Here is an 11,107-nt window from a genome sequence, read left to right as displayed (position 1 = left end):
ATAATGTTTATATCGTAATATATATAACTGTTATGGTTTACACGACACACGACAGTAAAGCTCCCAGTCAGCATGACTTTTTCCGATATATTTAATTTTTATTATCATATTTAAGCTATTTTTTTCCAAACACTAATGAATTATACAGCAAAACTTTCCTCATGAATCACTTCGTTCATTGGTGAAAACCGAACGAAAATCCGATTTGTAGTTTTTGTGTTTATCGCGGACAAACGCGGTGGACTTCTATAATAATATAAAATGAACCACGCCAACCGGCTCGTCCTCACGTCAAATTTATTTTTTATTGATTTATCATTATTATTAAGCCTATAAACATATAAAAAAACGCGTAGTACATATACAATGCAAAGCGGCCTTATCACTCACAGTGACCTCTTCCAGACAACCTCACCGATATTCATGAGTATTCTTAATATATTTGTGTAATTGATTCGTTAAATAACAGAATAATTAAATTTGTGAATAATTATTTGAATGACACTGATGAATTATTCTGATACTGGACATTGTGTTTTATATATATATGACGTGACTGTGGCGCCCTCGTTGATATACACTATTAAAATTTAGACGAGAGTGATTGAATTTTTTTTTTTTTTTATAGAATAGGATGGTGGACGAGCATATGGGCCACCTGATGGTAAGTGGTCACCAAACGCCCTTAGACATTGGCATTGTAAGAAATGTCAACCATCGCTTATAGCCAATGCGCCACCAACATTGGGAACTAAGATTTTATGTCCCTTGTGCCTGTAATTACACTGGCTCACTCACCCTTCAAACCGGAACACAACAATATCAAGTATTGCTGTTTTGCGGTAGAATATCTGATGTGGTACCTACCCAGACGAGCTTGCACAAAGTCCTACCACCAGTACTTTTGTTGCATACTTTTTGTTGTTATGTCACTCTGGCGAAACGTCAAACGGGCAGCCATATTGTAGTTGGACGTCATCGATGGATCGCCGTTTATTTTAATTACGTTTAAATTATAATATAACTTGGTTTTACCTAATGTCTCCACGGATACACTCATTTATATTTTTTAATTTCAAAACAAAATGAACGAAACGGTTTAAGGGCCGTCTAGCGATGTTGAAGTCGCAGGTTTGATCCTGTCCGCTTGGGCTACTGTCGTCCCCACTCCTAACACAAGCTCTACTATCAATTGGAGGGGTAATTGGAATATTATTATCCCATTAAAAAATTGGTTACGCTATTATTTTTTTAAAACATTGCACAATATATGCACGCTATTGCATTCACTTAATCTGACAATCTAAGAACGACACATATGTTTGTTAGTATGTAAATAAAAGTATAATAACTAATAATATTAAATATATGTATAAATGTAATTTGTGATTATAATTCATCTCGTGCTTTACGGTGAAGGAAAACATCGTGAGGAAACCTGCATGTGTCTAATTTCACTGAAATTCTGCCACATGTGAATTCTACCAACCCGCATTGGAGCAGCGTGGTGGAATAAGCTCCAAACCTTCTCCTCAAAAAAAGAGGAGAGGAGGCCTTTAGCCCAGCAGTGGTACATTCACAGGCTGTTACGGTACGGTACGGTATAAATGTAATGTTAAAAACTATAGTCTTAATTTAAAAGTTACCTAACGACTGTTTAGTTAAACACTGATTTGTTTCTTTCTGACATTATTGATTTGATATTCGAAAGAAGAAGATAGCATTGTTTAACTAATAACCCGCTAAACGAGGTTTATAAGTAAGGCTGATATACACACATGATATAAATTATACGATCCTAATTATATGGATGTGAATTTTGTATTTCTCGTTTGTCGTTCCCTTAAAGGAGAGTAAAGGAACTTGTAAGTGCTAACGCCTCCTCTCTCTTTGAGTAGATGGCTTGAAGCTTGTTTTAACACGTTGCTTAGTTGATATACACGTGGAAGAATATCACTGAAATTCGACACATGCAGGTTTCATGAAATGAATTATAAACACAAATTAAGCACATGAAAATTCAACAATTATCATGCCTGGAATTGTATCCGAAATCCTCGGCTAAGATTCATCACTGGGCGACCGGTAAAGGGCGAATAATGGCCAGTATAATTACAATATCTTACGACATACATTACTTGAACATCAAATTTAAGAGTTCTCTTGCACTTGTCTAAATATAAAAGCGTCATTAGGAAATGACAGTAGTTTTTGTGGAGTACTTATTTTTGTCGGATAACAATCTGGCTCTCAAGATATAATAATATTCACGATTGTGGCGCTTGGAAATATGAACTTATCTTGCAATGTCTATTGGTGAAGACGACTTCTGACTATTATTAGTTAAGTTAATTTGCTCGTCAGCATCCTCATAAAGAAACCAGAAATGCCAGTCAAAACTGAAGAGCGCGTTCCAACCGTATGTTGTTTTTGTTGCTGCTAAATGATGAAAATAATGACACAATCTATGGAATGTATGTAAATTAAATGTAGAACTGCTACCGGTTGAAAAGATAGATTCTACTCCAATTAACCGGCAACAGTTTCATTGTTATTTATCCTGTAGTGTAATCAATGAATGATAACTCCACACTTTTCGTATCGACTTACATATTCAAGGCCCCAAGGCATTAGATTTGAGGCCTCACCATACCGAAGTGGTAAAGTTATTTTATTTTTGGCTGAGTCAGGTTCCTCGGTTTTGGTCTTAGGCACCCAGACTACCACCAATGTCGGACGGCGCCAGGCCGAGGAGGAAGCTTCAATGTCAACATGAGCACAAACATAAAGTTCCTCCAGACGAACGTCAACCACTGCGCCGCGGCGCAGGACCTGCTGCTGCAGTCCATGGCGGAGTGGCAGATCGACCTGGCTGTGGCCTGCGAGCCATATTATGTCCCTCCCCTACCTAACTGGTTAGGAGACTTGGACGGCACCGTGGTGGTTACTACCCGGAGTGAAACGAGTTCTCTCTCACTCATTGAGAGGGGCTCGGGTTACGTAGTGGCAGGGTGGAGAGAATTCGTTGTTGTGGGTACGTACTTCTCTCCCAACCGCGGCCTGGCGGAGTTCGAGATTTATCTCGGCTCGATCAGAGCTGCGGTGACCAGGCAGTCACCGAGGCCGATACTGGTCTTGGGCGACTTCAATGCTAAATCACGTGCCTGGGGAAACCCTGCCACGAATCCGCGAGGAAGGGCTATTCAGGTGTGGGCACTTCTCTCCAGCCTGTCCCTACTCAACAGGGGGCAGGTTTACACGTGCGTGCGGCAACAGGGGGGGTCCGTGGTGGATCTCTCTTTCGCCACCCATGTTGTAGCAAGCAGAGTGTTGAATTGGAGAGTAGAGGAGGAGGTGGAGACTCTGTCGGACCACAGGTACATCCGGTTTGAGATCTCTACCTCTCGCAGGTCGGTGGAACCCTCTAGGGTGCCAACCACGCTTCCAAGGTGGTCTCTTAGCCAGCTAGATCGTGAGCTGGCCAGGGAGGCTGCCATCGTACAGCGATGGGGTTCCACAGGAAGGTGGGAGGGCGCCAGTGCAGAAGAGCTAGCGGGCCACATGCGCAGTGCCCTCAAAGAGGTCTGCGATGCTGCCATGCCTAGGTTCCGGCATAGAGCTCCGCGCCGGCAGGTGTATTGGTGGTCGCCCGAAATAGCAGAGCTTCGGGCGACGTGCAGCCGGGCGCGAAGGGCTTACGTCCGTTGTAGGAGGCGCAACGGTTTTGATGCGGACTTGGAGGGACAGCTATTGGCCGCTTATCGTCAGCTGAAAAAAGACCTACAGCTGGCGATAAGTCAGGCCAAGGAGAAAGCTAGGGAAGAACTACTGGCGGGCCTGAACCGGGACCCCTGGGGGCGTCCGTTCCGCGGTGTGCGTGGAAAATTCCGCACGCAGGGTGCCCCCGTGACAGAGACAATGTCATCGGATCTCCTCCTGCGCCTGGTCGGGGAACTTTTCCCCCATCCAGGTGAGCATGTCCCTCCACAGATGGTCCCTCGCTGTATGATTGACGACACAGTGGCTCCACCACTGATCACGGAGCGGGACATGGAGGTGGCCTTCGACCGCTTGAGGGCCAAAAACACTGCGCCGGGCCCAGACGGGATTCCAGGGCGTGTTCTATGTGACGCTCTGGAATACCTAGGCGTAAGGCTTCGGGAGCTGTTCGACCAATGTCTGTGCAGCGGGCAGTATCCGAAGCCTTGGAAAGAGGGAAAGTTGGTCTTGTTGCCAAAGCAAGGTCGACCGCCAGATTCTTCCTCGGCATACAGGCCGATTGTGCTGCTGAACGAGACGGGCAAATTCTTCGAAAAAATTCTCGCTGCCCGTCTTATTCAGCACCTCGACGAGGTGGGGCCGGGTCTGTCAGAGGCTCAGTACGGGTTCAGGGCGGGTCGATCAACTATCGACGCCCTGGACGCCCTGAAAACCCGGACCACGGATGCGGTGCCCGAGGGGACGTAGTTCTGGCGGTATCGATAGATGTTGCGAACGCCTTCAATAGTCTTCCTTTCGAGACTATTGGGGAGGCACTCCGATAACACGGGGTGCCTTCCTATCTCAGGAGGCTGTTGGGGGCATACCTCCAGGACCGGGTAGTCCTCTGGGAGGGGGGCGATGGGCGTCTTGTCCGGCGTCGGGTAGGCTGTGGCGTTCCACAGGGGTCAGTTCTCGGCCCAATTCTGTGGAACGTTGGCTTCGACTGGCTCCTGCGGACATCCGTCCTTCCCAGAATGGGGGTGTTGTGCTATGCGGACGACACTCTCATCACGGCGACAGGGCGGAATTATCAGGAGGCGGCTCGCCTGGCCGAAGTCGGTACGTCGCTCACAGTGGACCGCATAGGAATGTTGGGCTTGAGGGTCTCCATCTCAAAAACGGAGGCCCTCTTATTCCACGGTCCACGTCGAGGCCCCCCTCGAGGGGCGTTTATCACCGTCCAGGGGACAGTGATTAAGGTGCAGGCCCACATGAAGTATCTGGGCCTGACCCTGGACGGAAGATGGAGCTTCGGGCAGCATTTTGTCCAACTTGGCCCGAAGCTCATCAACGCTGCTGCTGCCTTAAGCCGGCTCCTACCAAATGTAGGAGGGCCGGAAACGCCATGCCGGCGATTATACGCTGGTGTTGTGCGGTCCATGGGTCTGTACGGTGCTCCCATCTGGGTGGACGCTCTCACCGCTCGGAACAAGGTTCTCTTGCGAAGGCCGCAGAGAATCATAGCGGTGAGGGTGATACGCGGATATCGTACGGTGTCGTGGACGGCGGCAACACTTCTCGCGGGCGATCCGCCTTGGGAGCTCCAGGCGGAGGTTCTCGCGGAAGTGTACCGGTTCCGGGCGGAAGTGAGGTCGCGTGGCGACCGTCCAGGGTTGGAGGAGGTGCTGCGAATCAGGACTCTCGCCCAGCAAGCCCTGATTCGCAGGTGGGAGGAGGATCTGATCTGAGGTCCCCATCAGCAGGCCTGGCGACAGTGGAGGCGATCCGTCCCCACTTGAGTCGCTGGGTAACGAGAAAAGGCGGCACACTGACCTTCAGACTGACTCAGGTGCTTACTGGACATGGGTGCTTCGGTAAGTACCTGCACGGAATAGTCAGGCGGGAGGTAACGCCCTCCTGCCACGAGTGTGGTGCGCCTACGGACACGGCATGCCACACTCTGATGGAGTGTGCCGCTTGGGGGCCTCAGCGCCTTTCCCTGGCGACTTTAATCGGCGGAGACATTTCGCTGCCGAGCGTGATAAATGCCATGCTTGGTAGCGAAAGGTGCTGGATGGAGATGGTCTCCTTCTGCGAAAATGTCATGTCGCAGAAGGAGGCCGCGGAGCGGGAGCGCGAGGAGAGTGCCTCCGCTGACCCGCTTCGTCGAAGAAGACGCCAGCGCTATGCGCATCTTCTCCTCCCGCCGTGAGTGTCGCCGGGGCCAGAGGGTCTCTGTAACCCGAGTACCCCCTAGGATTTGGAGGCCCGCAGAAGCGGGCCAACCGTCGGGACGGCACGGTAGTATGCGCAAGCGATCCCGTGACGTCCCCCGACAAGATGGAGTGGGTACCGCTGGTTTTTAGTGGGTATTCCGGCGCCTTCAGCGCCGCCGAGTCCCACATACCCCCCCACTTTATGTGGGGGAAACACATAAATGTGTTTTTCCAGCGAGGAAAAAAAAAAAAAAAAAAGGTTCCTCGGTTTGCGGGTCCCTAGGCTAGGTTTGGAGGCCTGGGCATGTCTAAGCTGATTATAAAAGTTTATCGAGTAACAACCATTCATCAAAAAGATTTCTTTTATTGTTATTTATTTTTCTTTTTTAATACGAGTTTGAAATATATGTATATGAGAAATAAAATTCTTAAACCATATAGATAAACGGAATTTACAAAATATCTGATAAATGAGATACATAATCTAATATTTAAAAATCTCGTGTCACGGTGTTTGTGGTCGAATTCCTCTGAAACGGTTCGACCGATTTTTATGAAATTTGTTATGTATGTTTGGGAGGTATGAGAATCAGTCGTAAAGTATATTTCATACCGCTAGGTGTTAAGGGTGTCCCTATGCAGTATTTTTTTTTCTAATAACAACATACCAATTGAATCATGTCAAGAGTATCTTCATCGCAATTTTATGGAGGAAAGTCAAGAAACCGACATTGTAGCAAGTGTAAAAAATGCAATCTTGAAAAATAAATTAATAAGTCATGTAAATTAATTCAAGTATACATACATTACATACATTCACTATACACATGATTCGAGTGTTTACTATTGTCAGTATAATCAGAGGAATGATAGTATAAGCATATGCTCAGCGTCAAAAAAACTATCGAAAGAAAAAAAAAGAAAATCAATGACCATTATTTATCAAGCTATTATAATAATATTTAATTTATATTTATTATAGTAGACTGTTTTGATTATTTGAAACTTTTAAAGACATTTTTGATGTTTAATTTATTATTAAGGGGTTTAAATTACTTTGACAATATTCAAAATAAAATCCTTTAGAAATAATGTCATTATTTTGTATCAAATTTAATTATTTAATGCAATAAGTAAAACTTAATTTCATTTGAATTCTTTGAACAGAACTTTTGAACCTTTGAACTGACTTATGGATCAGAGACGTGGTCGCTCACAACGGGCCTCATAAGAAGGCTCAAGGTCACTCAAAGGGCAATGGAGAGGGCTATGCTCGGAGTTTCTCTGCGAGATCGAATCAGAAATGATGAAATCCGCAGGCGAACCAAAGTAACCGACATAGCCCGAAGAATTGCTTAATTGAAGTGGCAGTGGGCGGGGCACATTGCTTGCAGAACCGACGGCCGCTGGCGTAGAAAGGTTCTCGAGTGGCGACCACGAACCGGAAGACGCAGCGTGGGCAGGCCTCCTACAAGGTGGACCGACGACTTAGAAATCCTTGGGGAGGCCTTTGTCCAGCAGTGGACGTCTTTCGGCTGATATGATGATGATGATGATGATGATGGACAGACTATGTTTGTTTATATAGTTTGTGTGAAATAAATCATCTCGAAATGTGTAAAATATTAAACTAATTATTTATTTATTAAAGTAATTCAATTGGTATGTTTTAATATAAACTGTTAGTTGCTAATAATTGAATCGATTGAAACGCAAAAAAAGACGCGGTTGCCTCACTGGAATTATAAAAGCATTAATTTAAATAGACGAGCCGTTTAGCGTGATTGGTGGATACTTGTTTTTATATAATATGCATAAACATGTCTGTTTGTCCTGAGTCTGAGTGTAATTATCTATATAAGTATGTATTTACAAAAGAAAAATAGTATACGTACTACATCAGTTGTCTGGTTTCCATAGTACAAGCTTTGTGCAAGCTTAATTTGGGATCAGATGGCCGTGTGTAAAAAATGTCCCAGGATATTATTATATATTATTATAAACTAATATCTTAGAAGTCACGGCAAAATTAAAATTCTCGCGCAAGAAGAAAAATTATGGTGATGACCAACGATGTGAAAGCAAAATAGCCAGCGCAAAGATTATATTCATCCATTTATGTACATCCATTCGGGTGGTGCTTTATGCATATAATATGTATAATGACAATCAATAAGTCACAAGGCCAAACGATGTCCGTTTGTGGCTTAGATTTGGGCACACCATGTTTATCACACGAACAATTATACGTGGCATCTTCTCGGGTGCGCAAACCATCGAGCTTCTTTGTGTTGGGTAAAGGCGGACTGACAAAAAATATCGTACACTCATTTTCTTTTCGAAACTAACTACTTTAAAAAAAATAAAAATATGTTGCTTTTTCACTTTACATTTAACTTTTAACTTTTAATCAAACAATGAATATGTCCATTAACTAATGAAATACATTGAATTGAGAAAATAAATGGTTGGTGTTTTGTTTTTATCGGCAATCATCGTCTACAGTGCTCCTTTCCTTTTTCTGTCATAGATCCCATCCCCACGTACTTATAATAAATTCGTTACTTTTTATTTAAAATCTAAAATATTCAGTAGATATAATTTATATAGCAGAACAACGTTTGCCGGGTCAGCCAGTAATATATACTTATACAAGAAGTGATTTTGATTGTGAGAAGGTTTTACTATGTAATATTGTTGAATAAGTAGATGCGGTTCGCAGTTTTATGTAAGAATTGTGAATTACATGTTCTTGTTTTTTAAACGATAAATAATAAATGTTAGATATATAAAACAATTATTTAATTAGTTTTTAATTTAAAACCATATTTTCGTAGTAATTTAAGCACGTTTTTGTTTCAGAATTCTCCAGACATGTCAAACCTAAGTGGCGATCTCGCGAATGTTCTAAGCTCTCAGAAAATTATAGAGGGACGAAAAAGCGACCGTCTACGCGGTACATAACTATATTTCCATTAGGGGTTGATGTAACAAAAGAAATATGGAGCCGGAAGGGATGAAAAGATTATTACTTGCAAGGGGCTTTTAGTATTATGGAAATTATTATTTTTCTATTTTAAATGTCTTATGGTTAATGAAGATTTACTTTTTATAATTACTACTGAAATAGTTCCACTTCGATTCTCGTTTGTAGCCTATATACATATGTGTATATATACTAATAGCTATCACGTTTAATTATAAACATAACTAGCTAGTTGTCCCGGCTTCGCAAGGGTTGATAAGAAGAAAAAAGGATTTTGGATATGATTTTCGTAAAATTCGTTCTTCCTGTGTCTACGTCGGGTGGTTAGTTTAGGAGATCTCGTGATGTGTGGTATTTCGTTTATATATATGTAGATAACTAAGTGTATATAGTTGTACATATAACTTTAATGGTTTACACGGCGTTTTCCAGTAAAGTTCTCAGTCGGTATAATTTTTATAGATGACGTTTTATATATTCGTCATATATGACGATGATTGTTAAATATGTCGAAAAAATTATATATAAACTTTATGAATTGTGTGAAATTCCTGATGGTTTTTGAGTTAAATATAATATATAGTTATTATTTGTGTGTTTGTCTGTATATTTTTTAAATATCTCAAGGGCACTAGCCAACTTCGCAGGACATAGTATAGTGCACAAATGTGTGCCCAAACATAGGTGCACTTTTTTTTCCGCGCTCTCATAATCCGAACGGCGGCAAATCTGACACGGCCGAAAGAGTTCAGGCGCAGGACCAACGGCTTTACATACTTTCCAAGACACGGGAGGACGCTTGGAACTTCCACACATCAGGCTGCAACTAAGAAATTTTCGACACAAAAAAATTTACTTTTTCGAACCGACCTGGGGCTTGAACTCAAGATCAACGAGACAGTCATTTTTATTTAACTCTTCGTTATACAACTAATAACATAATTTTTAAATATACGATAAAAAAGAAAAAGAAAAATATATGCACCAAAACGGATCTTGTCGCTCTCTAACGATATCTTCTATCGTTATCATGATTTGTTTAATTACATATCACGAGTTTTTCCAAAAACATTATTATAATAATTACCTTATCAGTAACAGGCTGTGAATGTCCCACTGGGCTAAGGATAAGGTTTTGGAGCTCATTTCACCACACTGCTCCAATGCGAGTTTGTGGATACACATGTGGCAGAATTTCAGTGAAATTAGGCAAATGTTTCCTCACGATGTTTTCCTTCACCGTCAAGCACGAAATGAATTATAAGCACATATTAAGGTTCTGTCCCGGGTTTGAACCCACGATCATCGGTTAAGATTCACGCGTTCTAGCCACTGGGCGATCTCGGCTATTAATTAATTACCTTATAAATAAATAAATACTTTTTGTCAAATTACATATACTCTCGGCTTCGTCTGAATGAGTGGAGGGTCAGATGGTACCACTAATCATATAATAATGTCTTTGTAAACTAGTTAAATTTTTTTTATGTTAAATATTATAATGATAGAACTTTTTTCTTTCTTTAATACAATTATAAATGTTCTATACAGCAAAGGCAAATCACACAGTATATTAGGATATATATATATCACAACAGTGTTTAGTGATTAGACGATGTTACATCTTATTAAAGAAAATAAAAATATATATACATCTATGCAGAACTTTATGATGCTCGTTCGAGTAATTAAGAAGTAATAACTTAACAAATAGAAAACATTTTTTTTATTCTTTATAGAATTCTTCAAAAAACTCATACAAACTGATACGCAGATCCGAAAACTGAAACAAGATATCAGTAACAATTATCTAATAGACGTGAATAGTATAACGGATCGTTTTAAAAGATCAGCGCAGAAACGTCATAACAAATACAACAAAAACGTAGACAGTAAATATAAAAAGATTGACAAAGGTCTTGAAACGAATGATTCAAGAGCTGGCAATGATAAAGCAGATTGTAAGAGATGTTTAAAGACAAACGATACAGATGTGGCAAGAGTTATGATTCAAGAAGAAAAGATATTTATAAAATACGCACCAGAACGAAGAAGGAACTTCCCGAAGTGTTCACATTCGCATGAAACGAAATATCACGACAGGAAATTAAAGCATCCATTTTACAAAAACAGTCAAAGGATTGATGAAATGATAAATCTTTACGAGAAAACAACCAATAAAAATGTACACGAAAATAAAGTC

Source organism: Nymphalis io, chromosome 28, assembly GCF_905147045.1.
Source record: "Nymphalis io chromosome 28, ilAglIoxx1.1, whole genome shotgun sequence".
Lineage (NCBI taxonomy): Eukaryota > Metazoa > Arthropoda > Insecta > Lepidoptera > Nymphalidae > Nymphalis > Nymphalis io.
Note: the sequence above shows the minus strand (reverse complement) of the source record.